Source organism: Hirundo rustica, chromosome 6 (assembly GCF_015227805.2).
Source record: "Hirundo rustica isolate bHirRus1 chromosome 6, bHirRus1.pri.v3, whole genome shotgun sequence".
In the NCBI taxonomy this organism is placed as follows: domain Eukaryota; kingdom Metazoa; phylum Chordata; class Aves; order Passeriformes; family Hirundinidae; genus Hirundo; species Hirundo rustica.
In genome coordinates, this window is record NC_053455.1 from 22320288 (window position 1) to 22331887 (window position 11600).

General features: G+C 51.5%; 1 protein-coding gene across 5 annotated transcripts in view; it reads right to left on the reverse strand.

Moving 5' to 3' along the window:
- The window catches only part of TMEM63C (transmembrane protein 63C), a 32199-nt gene extending 22195 nt beyond the window's left edge, over positions 1-10004 (reverse strand). Inside the window, exon 1 of one of the 5 annotated variants that reach the window (XM_040067350.1) lies at positions 9897-10004. The gene's annotated coding sequence lies outside the window, so the exon portion shown is untranslated. Of the gene's footprint in view, positions 1-9337; positions 9356-9586; positions 9681-9803; positions 9827-9896 lie in introns of those variants that run through there. The other 4 variants (XM_040067351.2, XM_040067349.2, XM_040067353.2 and 1 more) reach the window with 4 other exon arrangements.
- Positions 10005-11600: the final 1596 nt, after the last annotated feature.

Here is an 11600-nt window from a genome sequence, read left to right on the forward strand (position 1 = left end):
CGCTATGGTTATCCTGTTGATCCCCTTCTCCTGGGTCCATACGTGCACCTTCCTCCACACTGCTCTGGGGGATGCCCTGGTGCCTGGCTGCCACCGGCCTCTCCACCCTTCACCCCTCCCCATCTTCAAGCAGTCACAACATCCTCCACAGCTGACACTGCTGCAGAAGCAAAGAAACATTCCTGCCCTGCCCAGCTCCCCTCTCTGCAAGCACAGAAGCTTCTTACTCAGAGCACTACATATAAACACACATATAATTTTAGAGCATCTAAAATCTCGAGCAGTGCTAGAACATTTCTATTGACTGTGCTTGGTGCCAAGAGCTGAATGAGGTTTGGACTGCAGCAGGAGCCCATAAGCATAACTGCTCACCAACCCTGGCCTTGACAAGGCTTTCCTCCCACCTCTGCCCAGCTTCTGAGCAGATTTGGGTAACACTGTATGACTGGGATGAATCACGCTGCCCTGGGAGCATGGGAGCTGCCAGCAGTGGGTTGCACAAGTTGGGATGGCCCCAGTGTGCCAGTCACATGCAGCCATGCTCGTTGCATCCAACTGTGCCAGAGGGATTAGCACTCAGCACACTGGTTTGAGTCGATAGCGCATCAAAGGGAAGGGAAAGCTTTTGATGGGGTACACCATGCAGGGCAATCCTGGTACTGCTTTTCACTGGGAAGCAGACGGAGCAGGTAGTCACTTCTCCAGTTGCTGGGGCACTCATCTAGCTGTCTCTGCAGCTTTTGGGGGAGATGAGAGGAAAGCTGCTGCTGCAGCCAGGAAGGAAGGCAGGTCTCCTGGGCACATGTGGAGCCACAGACACGTGGCTCTGCAAAGCACAACTGTTTCAACCTCCTTCCAGTGTGACAGGTGCTCATGTATGGTGACAAGACTTGTCCCCATCACTTGCATCATCCCCAGGAATTCCCCTCGCCCACAACACCCAAGCACAGCTACAGTCACGTGCCTGCTGCAGGGGACAGCAGAGCCAAGCAGAGCAGAGCAGGCACCCCATCACACCCATCACACCAGCCTGCTCTCATCTCCTTGATGGAAAAGATCTGGAGTCAAATGGCTCTGAAGCACCAGAGATAAGAAGGAAATCATAGGACTTTTGGGACAAGAACTGGGGTCATGGTCCACACCCCCCCCATTCACAGCTATCATGGCAGGTGGCCCAGCACAGGGGATGACAAACAGACTGGGTTGTGCCAGTGCTGCAGGCTGGCACTGCCTGCACCCGCTGTGCTGCTGTCCTGCCCCGTTCTGGCTACACCCCCTGGCCAGCAGCTGCCCACACCAGCGCAAGGGGTGTTGGGAGCAACAGACATGATGGAGAAAGACACAAATGTTTTTTTCCCTTCAGGCAGAGAAGGAAGTGTCACATCTGGACATGTGCAGCAGCAGGGCTGGGAAAAGGACAAGGCATTGGGAGAAGAGAAGCTGTGGGCTGGGAGGCACAGCATGGCCCAGAGGATGTGAGACAGATGGCAGATTTGGCAGCGGGGTGGTCACAGAGCGACCTGCAAGCCTTTTCCGCTGCAAGAGCACACAACACAACACAACACTGCGCAGGGGCTGCCAGCCCAGCCTGGCAGTTTGCTGCGGGGTTGCATCTTTTCAAACATGCTGCATCCAAAAGGGAGCATCAGAGATGCTTGATGGGCAATTCAGCCTTGGAAAAAGGCTATCTAGGATGAGGGGGAAAAAGGAGGGAAGGCAGAGAGATTGCACCTGGCTTCTCTTCACAAGCCCACCTTCCCTGACACAGGGCCACACAGGCAGCTCAGGGAAGGGCTGGCAGCCCCTGTGCTGATTTGCCCACTCTGCCAAAAGCACAGGGTCCTCACAGGCAGCCAGCCCCTGCCCTCCACATAAACACTGCTCACTTGAAACAGAAAAGAATGGGAAAACACGAGGCATTGCAGAAGATGGCTGCAAAACGAACCTCCCCAGGTTCACAGCTCCTTGTCCTTCCAGGGTGGTTTGGGTACAGCAGAGCCAGCACTAGGACTACAGCTAGTTGAAGAGATTTGGGGTCCTAGTATCAGCAGGATGGCATCTCTCTCTCTGATCCTCTCCACCCTGCAGGGATCAGTGTCCCAGCAAGAGCCACGGCAAGCCTCTCCACAGCCCAGCAGCTATTGAGGTCCTGCCACAATTAGGAATCAGACAGGCTCTGTCCATTTCAAAAGAGATGATTGGGGATGCAGCATTGATATGGAGGTATTTGTGGAACGGCTGGGTATGCTGGCCCAGTCCCAGACAAGGCTCCTTCTTTATGCCTGGCTTTGTATATGCTGTTCTCCCTTCCTGCATCCCCACCCAGCACATCCCAACCTGCCACCATGTGCTGTGGCTCTGCACTGAGCACCCCGAGAATCTGATCCCACATTCAGCCTCTGCAGCACCAGCAAGGCATTTACTAAATGAGTGAGGGTCTCCACCTCCTCATCCGCTATGTGACGGATGGAAGGGGCAGTTTGGTGCTCACCATGCTTCATAGCTGCTGTCCCTGCTCTGGGAAGCATCTCCCCACCTGGAAACACCTCCAGCCACTTTGGGAAAATGCAAGGTGCAAATGCATGAGACCTCAGCAGAGCTGCCACCTCCCAGGCTGGCTCCCTGGGCAACAGGCTCTTCCAGTAAAGCATGGACACATCATGCAGTGAAACACCCCTCTGCTTTACTACTGCCAGCAGCACACCTGTACTCACCAGAGACAAAAATCTCAACCACAGATGCTACGGAGGTTCTGGCTGCTCATCCCAACATCCTTATGACCACCACAGCTCTGGGAGGGTGAGCACAGCTCTAAACAGGCAGCCCAGAGTGGGGGGCACCAACATTTGAGTGAAGCTGAATTACACACTGTTGCTTTTTCCCTGGGGATACCCCGATACCTGCGGGACACACTGGTCTCCAAACCCTGCCCAGCTGCTTTCCATGCTTCTGGCAGCACAGCTCTGTCACAGGACACACAGATGTCATGCTGGAGGGAGGGGACCAAGAAGTAACAAGAGCCAGGTGTGAGGAGCCACAGGAGGGCATTGGAAAGGCTCCTCCTAATGCTCACCATGTCACGGAGAGACGCAGTGCTAAATGAGCCGCAGGACCAGACTGAACCCGGGAGCTCCCACAGCGCCGTGCAGAGCGCCGGGCTGGTCACGCTCAGGCCGTGGCCACAGACCCATCCACCCCGCTTAGCTCTGCTCAGGCGGGCCGAGATACCTGCTGACACCAACACCCTCCCTGCTTTCTACCTCTCAGACAAGGTGAGCTCTGAGGAACACGGAGCTTTCCTCAGGGTGTTCAGGGAGCACACCAGCCTGCAGCACAGAGAGCAGGACCGGAGCCAAGGGTCAGCAGGGTCCCATCAATGCCTCTGCAGCTCTTCTCCTGCCCCAGGGGATGGAGAGGACACGGCACTGGCACGGAGGGTGTTAAGGTTTTGCTTCCATGGGCGGCTGGGGAGTTGGATGGATATCCCCGAGTATCGCTCCCAGCTTGGACTTTTAACGCTACACATGTACAGAAAATTATGTTGCCTCCAGGATATTTTTCATAAAACAAAACCAAAACAAACAAAACCCAAAACAACATAACCCCAAACCAACCCCGCCAAAACCAAAACCAACAAAACCCCAAACAAACAAACACCCTCCAAATAAGCAACAACAACAACAAACCGAAACAACCCCCCAAGACATCCCCAAAAAGAAAAAAAAAAAAGGCCCAAAGAAATGTGGAGTGACATCTCTTCCCTGCTGAGACAAACTGCAACATGCCTTTTAAGAGGGCTGGAAATTCACCTTCTCATTATGGAGGGCAAGAAACCCCTGAAGTTTAACTCTGTGCAGGGACTGTCCAAATAAACAGCTGGTCCTTCAAACACCACCGTCAGCATGAAGGAATGCTAAAACCTGGAGCACACATAAAGCTACAGTCATCAAAGTGTATGTATGTACCCAGGACAAGACATAGGATGTGGTCATAGGTTCTCTTAAGTTCAGTTACTAAAGTTTTCCACGGCTGGCTTTTTCCAGCCCAATGCATAGGATATCAGAGGACTGTATTTCCAAAGACATGCATCCTCTGACTCCTGAAATGACTGAACAAAACATGAAAGTCCTTAAAATGCACAATTCTCAGGAGGTTACACAGCCACTACCGGAATTATTATCAATACTCCCTTTGTTTGGGGTTTCTTTGTTTTTAAAGAAGGAAGAAATTGATGAAATTTCATGGAAGAAATCTTAAGAAATTAAAAACTTGGATAAAAGAAAATTAACCTTGATGAAAACCTCCCAGCAGAAAAATCAAATGAAACTGCTTGATGAGAAGATTAGCAGCAGTAATATGAAAGGAAAAAGCAATAAAGGGGACTTGGAACCAGAACAAATAAAAGAATTATGATTCTTGGAAACATACACCTGACTGAAAAGTAATCAGATTTTGTCTGAACTTAAAACTTTTTAAATTAAAAAGACAGCCAATTTAAAACTGGAAATTATTAAAACCTACATGATAAGACCTCATATCCCCCTCATCAATGAAAAATAGAAATTCATGCAGTATATCCTTGCTGCCAGATCTGCTCAGTGGTTGAGAATCTGGAGCTAAGGCCTGAAGAACTGCAAAAGTGGCTCTGACAACAACAACCTTTTTCGAAAGTAGAGGGGAAAAAAAGTTTCCATTAACTTAGTACATGGATTAGTTTGGTAAAAGTTCTGAAAAATTACTGCAGGTTAATGCAGGAAAGCCCAGTTCCCTTTCAAAGCCTAATGAAGATGAACTGTGAGAGGATAATCTCTACCAGTTCTGAATTCTTAAATGTTAAAAAATAATCAGGTTATATAACAGGCTATATTTTGTATCTCCTATAATAAAATTTTGTTCTTATGATTTGGTATTATAATAATACAATATGGTATAGCAGTAGAGTATTGTTAAATTCATTACATATATAAATAATGTCTTCATAAACTTATTCTCTTTTATTTTGTGGACTCAAACATTTCAAGCAGTTTTATTTAACCAACAGAAACCACCTTTTTAATGTTCACATTCTGCAATTTCCATTGGAATACATTTTCCATTGAAATACAGCTGGACCAAATTTATAATAAATAATTGTTATCTAGTAAGAAATGCATAATTCACCATTTTGTAATACAAGAAATATAGATATTAAGTATCTAAAAACCCATATGTTAGCTATAAACCCACTCACTTAAGCACAGTGCAGCCTCCTGCTCAGCCCTAAGCATCACATCATGCTCATCACTGAGAATCAGCTTGTCCTTAGGAAAAGAGCAGAAGAACAAACACAGTGAGATTAGAAACAGGTACTTAGGTCGTGGCTTTCTGATTGTTAACTTAAGTCCTGACTTTAATTCATCCATCCTGTTTAGCAGCGGGTCAAGAGCCAAACAAGGCACAGACCAAGTTTACTCTGAAGTCTATAAAGTTTGATTTGTTTTTCTGTCCTCTTTGCCATTATACTTCCACATAGTTCTGCCTCCCTGAGAAAAGCAGCCCAGAAATACAACGAACAGTGCATGTCCCCCAGCCTGGAGCCTGCAAGCCCTGGAGGTCTCCTAGTGTTGTAGAGACCTCTGGAATATCGCTTGCAGACAAAGAGAAGCTAGGCCAACTTCAACTTCTGGTCATTTCTCTAATGCTGCCTTGGGGATTATCCCATGGGGACTGAATTTGTCAGAAAACAGGACAAATAAGCTCAGAAGCACTGAGGCTGAAGGGAGGTCACACAGTCCCACCTCCCCATAGTCCCACCTCCCTTCTCAAAGCAGTGTCACCTAGACGATGTTCCTCAGGGCCACGTGCAGGCAGGTTTTGAGTATCTCAAAGTATGAACATTCTGCTCCAAACCACTGCCATGCCAAGAAGACCATCCCAACCTGCTGTTGGAACCAGATCCTCCAGCCAGGTGTGTCCCAAGCCCTGTGTTACTAGAGGTTGTCTCAATGCTGGCTGGGATGCTAGCTGCACAGATGCCTGTGGTCCATGGCCAGCCACTTCCATGCCTCAGGAGTCACCTTCCAGCTTGCCAGCCCTCAAAGGATCTCAGCACCTCAGCCACTTCCCTGGTGCGTCATCTTAGTGTGGATCACCTTGCTGCACGGGTAGTACAGCAAGAGGATTGCTCTGACAGGGTCACCTTGGCTTGGCCAATGCAGAAGCCCCAGACCTTGCCTCAGGATACCACAGGCTCACTTTGGGCAACAACTGGGAGCCACTCCCCAGCTACATTTCCAAAACTGTTGTTTGCCCTAACTCCCACACCCCCAGCTTCTCTGAATTTTGGTCTCCCCTTGCCCGTCCAACACAGCACATTAGGGGCTCATTGTCTCAACCTCCCTCACCTCCTGCCCCAGCTATCTCCAACCACCAGCTCCCAGATAATAACAAAGTGTCCTCCAGTGAAGCAGGGCCAGAACACTTTCCTATGTCTGTTAGAGAAACCCAAAATTACATGATGACATAGCTCTCCACCTCTCACAGCTAAAAGCTGCCTTTTAGCACTTGGGGGTGCAGCGGAGCTTGTCTTTGTTCAGATCCTGCCTTCCTCCCTGTTCACCTACAAATCTGCTGATGACAAGACACAAGACTTTGGTGCTGGTGAGGGGGAAATGAGGTCACCCAAAGTTTTCACATGCTCCCAACTGAACAGGAGCGCTGAATCTCTCTGCTCCAGTACTCCATTTTAAACACATCTTTATTTAAGATCAAACTATGACTGCATGGAGCCCCTCCTTGGTCAAAATGGTAACCCCAGCTTCTCGTGGGGACTCTGCTTGGAACTAAAAACTTTTTCCGGTGTTGAAATGCTTCTATACAATGGTGTTCATGCTCCTCAAAGGCAGGACATTATGTTGGGTGAGGGTGACACGGGGACCAGGGCAGCAGGCTAGGAAATGTAAGTCTGTGCCCCCCTCCAAGCTACTCTGCAGAGAGACCCAGGGGGACTTGCTGTGCCCTTTCTCACCCATTAACCAGCAACAATAGTGTCCCCGGTGATGGGAAGGGCTGTGCCCCGCTCTGTCTGTCCCATTGTTGCAGTAATAGCGTGAGCAAACTGCTGACATTGTCCCCACCTAATAACAAGGTGTGATCACAGCCTAATTACTAGTTTCAGACTCATTTGAAGCAGTAACTTCAAACAAGCTTTGAAAGGATATTTAGGCACCTTAAAGTGCAGATAAATGCGAAGTGGGATCTTTTTAAAGCTCTAAGTTCTCTTGTGACAGCTAGTTAGGGACTGAATGTGTTTAAACCATAGTTGAAGGAAATTAGTACTAGAGCTGCTTCTGAAATAATCTCAAAGCAAACCTGCTTTTGCTCTGCGCACAGCGCATCAGCAATTCAATGTTTTCTTCAAACTTAGGGCTAAGTACAAAATGTATTTACAGCAACTAAAGTAAGTAAGAAACACAGGAGCGACAACAGTAGAAGGCTTTGGCATTTGTAGGACTCGTAGTGGAGTCAGCATTTGCACAGCACGCTGATGTTTGCCAAGGAGTTTGGGTGACTGATTAGTTTAATATCAATTGAATTCACTTGTGGGTGTTAGAAACATTTCTCCCTCTTCTTTGTGTTTTCAGAAAGCTCTTGAAGTCTCTTAAGTCTCTTAAGATGAGAGTATTTCCTGCAAGGAATATTTTAAAGCAGAGACACTCATCCTTTCACAGTTCTGCAGATGCAGGCTCTGAATATGTGCTGAAATCTGCCTTATGTTGCTGTGGGCCAGAAGTCTCTGCATGGAAGGAGGACGGTATTTACCTGCAAGGGCCTACACACACCCCTGATCAGCATCCCCAGCAAGCACCACTATTTCTATCCTGCACAGGACCACCCTATGCCTACCACTGTCAGCAGCCACCAAAACAGAGATGAAACAGTTAACCTCAGGGAAAGCTTTGAATTGGAATGGAGTTTCGGGAGCCAGGATGGAACCATGAGAAGAAGGCAGAGGTTTAAGCTCACAGGAAAGCCAGAAAAGCCCATATGTGCTATGGAATCAGAGGCTGCAGGGGTGCTGGTGGCCTCCCTGCTTTTATTTATTACTTACTTGTTTGCCAGTGGCTCTTTGCCAGGATACTTTTGACAAATCCTTCCTGAAGGAGCTGCTTCTGCCTCCCTCTCCATCTGCTGCCCAGCAATGACCACCACTTTGTAGGGCAGCAGGGAAGGCAGCGAGGCCAAGGCTCTGGTTTGGTATCAGAGTCAGTCTTTCTGCTTCCTATTTTTCCCCTTTTTTCTCCCCTCTCCCCTTTGAATAAATACTGCAAACCACTACAACAGCACCTTTTCTCCCAAATGGCATATTTTGTTATCTCTCTTTTGCTCAGACAGGCAGCCTGACCGGTCCTACAGAACTGTAAATCTCCACATGGGGCAAAGTGCTTTCTCATACCTCGTTTCCCCACCCAGTTTTCCCTTCACACCCTACTCCCCCGTGAACTCTCTGAAAGGGGAAAAGGCTGGCATGTACATCAGTCCTGGAGATGGTGGCTAAACAGTTAAAAGGAAAAAGATGTTCATGCAGAAATAATGTCTGTCAGCTAGACAAAGGTCTCTCTCTCTCTCTCATTCTCCTGGAAAACACTCCTTCTGTTCAGGAGGTTTCTGAATAGCAAACCCACTGTGCAGCACGGCTGCTGCTAGTGAGGATGGGGAAGCAAGCAAACAAGAAGGCAGGGCCTTCATCCATGGACAAATCTGGATGAAGTTATAAACTGGGGAAGAGCAGCTTGGTCAGAGCATTAGATCGCCCTGACCTACCAGTCCGCTCAAAATCATTAGTATAACAAAACTGGATGGAGAAATGGGGAAAGGTTCCCCCTCCTCTCCCCTGCCGGCACAAAGCATATCTAACACCCTCAGGTGTAGCTCCCAGAAGGAGGATTCTGTGGCCAGGATGACGTGGGGACCGAGCAAAGCCATGACATGACACAGCGGTGGGGTGGCATTTTATCTCACATCACAGGCCAGTGGCGCAGGCCAGTGCATGTGCGCTGGGAGAGGACACCGAGGGGCTGGGGCTCGCTCCCTGCTCCTGCCACCAACTTGTTCCAGCAGCCCAGGGAAGCCCCTGTGCCCTGCTGGGCCTCAGCCACCCATCAGGCGAGCAGACGCAAGCATCAGTTACAAACACTTTGGTACACGGTCCGAGATGAAGGCGGGCAAACATCGTCCAAACAGAGCCGAGTACTCAGAAATCTCCCACACCAGCGACCCAAGCCCGTCCGTGCCTCCCGGGCCCGCAGAACGGCCCTGGCGAGCCGTCCCAGGGCTGCCCGAGGAGATGCTGGCTTACCCGCCCAGCGAGCATCCCCGCCGCAGTCGCACCCGGCAGGCGCAGCCCGGCGTGGGCGGGCCGGGGTCAGTCCCACGCAGGCTTCCTCCCCACTCCAACCACCGGGTCGTGCCCCCGGCTCCCTCCTGCACCCCAGGGACGCCCCGGTCCCCCTCGCTGGAGCCCCGCTGCCCGCCGGGCCTCCAGCCCGCTGCCGCTCCGGCCGAGCCCCGCAGCCCGTCCCGCCGCCGCCTCCCGCCCCGCACTGACCTGCTGGGGGGTCCCGGCCCCGCTCGCTCCGGGCCCTGCGCCCGCCGCCTCCCTCCTCCCCTCCCCGCGGCCGCCTCGGGCTGCCCGGCACCGGCCCGGGCCCGGCGGGGGAAGGGGAAGGGGCCGGGGCCGCCGCCGCCCCGCCCCCCGCCCGCCCCGCTGCGGCGGAGAGGCCGCGGTCCGCGGGGCCGGGGCCGGGGCCGCTCCCCCTCCTCACCGGTGCCGGGCCTCGGGGCCTGCGCCGCCGGAGCTCCGGGCCCCGCGTGGGGAGCCCGAGGCGGGGTCGGGCAGCCCCCGCCGCTCTGCCTACCGTGCTCCCCGTGGCATCCGTGCGGGGAGGAGGCGGCGGCCCCGGCGCTCGCAGCCGAGAGCGGGCGGCGGGGCGGCGGCAGAACGCCTGGGTGCGGGGTCTGCGCGTCTCTGGCTATTTCTGGGCGTGAGGCTGCGCCCGCCGCTCCGAGCAGCTTCCGCGGCGCTCGGGCTCCTCGGGAGGGCTGCCCGGCTTGTGCCCCGGGGGCGGTGGGGCACACGGGCGGTCAGCCCCCGCGGTGGTAGGGGCGGGTGGGTGGGTGCATTCAAAACCTCAACACCGTTTGCAAAACCTCTCCCCTTGATGAAGCGTTGCTCGGATGCTTGGCAGGGGTGGCAGCAGGGGTGGTAGCTAAGAAACTTCCTAGGGGTCTTGTTCCTGCAGTCTCTGCCTTCATCAGGAATGACCAGCAGGAGAGAGAGGAACCTGACCCACCAAATGCAAAGGGGCGCTGAAAGCCCTGTATTCCATGAGCATCCCAGCCCGCTTCCCATTTCTGCACTGTGAGAACGCAGGCAGTGCGCTCTGTGCTGGAGAAACCGCCCGCAGCACCCTCAGGGCTGCAGTACTGGTGTCTTGCACGGCCAGCACTGTTCTCAAGTGATGGTCAGAGACGCAGCTGCAAGTGGGCTACCAGGGGACAGTCACCAGAAAGTGACTGAAGAGAAGCCTCACTGACATGCCAAGTGCTTCACTGCTCCCGCCTCATGTGGGGACCTGGAGTCCCACATTCATGACTTCTCCAGATGCTGAGTAAACAGTGTTGTTCTGCTGCATCCTCTGAAGGGTCATTTTGGGCTGAAGAAGCACAGTCCAGTGGTTAAACTCCAGTCATTTAAGTAAAGGACCTTCCAGTCTCACAAGCACAGGAGAAGCATCAGGAAATGAACATAATATAACAGCTGCCAGCAAAGAATCTTCATTCATACTGCTAGTGGAAATGTCTGGCACAGCTCACAGACCATGAGGAACCAAGGGGTGAAAGCCCTGTGTCCCCTGTGGTGTCTTCCTTTTTTTTGGCTCCCCAAGGCTGAGGTAGCCCTCAGCTGACTTCTGGTCTGCTGGAGCGTGGTGCAGAGAACAGATTGGCTACAACATATTGATACATGTTGTATCTTTTGATACAACTTAGGTTTCATGTAAATGAGTATCATATAAATGAGACCTTTATCTCCAACCAGGAGCTACCATAGCCCAAACAACACGTGCCTAAAACTTTAGGGAACAGCTGAATTAAAAAAAAAAAAAAAAAAAAAAAAAAAATTCCAAATCTCTTTCACTGCTATCTTCTTTAGCCATATGTATGACAAGCAGAAGCCACACAGCTTGCCCTCTCACTCCAGACAAGCCAGTGCCAGTCCTGGAGCGTGACTGGAGACCTTGACTGCTGCCGTGCGTCAGGGGACACAGTCTGCCTCAGGATAGAGCAGAGATGACCATGCCAGCTTAGTAATGGGAGGTTGTGGGAGAAACAAATCCACGGGGATTTTTTAAATTGCCTCATGACTGATCTGCCACTGAGTCCCCAATATTTGATCCCCTACTTCTGGGCAAGTAAAGAGTACTTTTCATAAGCTGTGGCTTCTCTGACTTACTGAACTGGAGGCCAAAGTGTTTGATCACTTAAATTGGCAAACACTGCTGGGAAATGTTGACTTCTGAGAGGACCTGGCAACCTTGCTGCTGGTGAGATGCCCCAGTCCC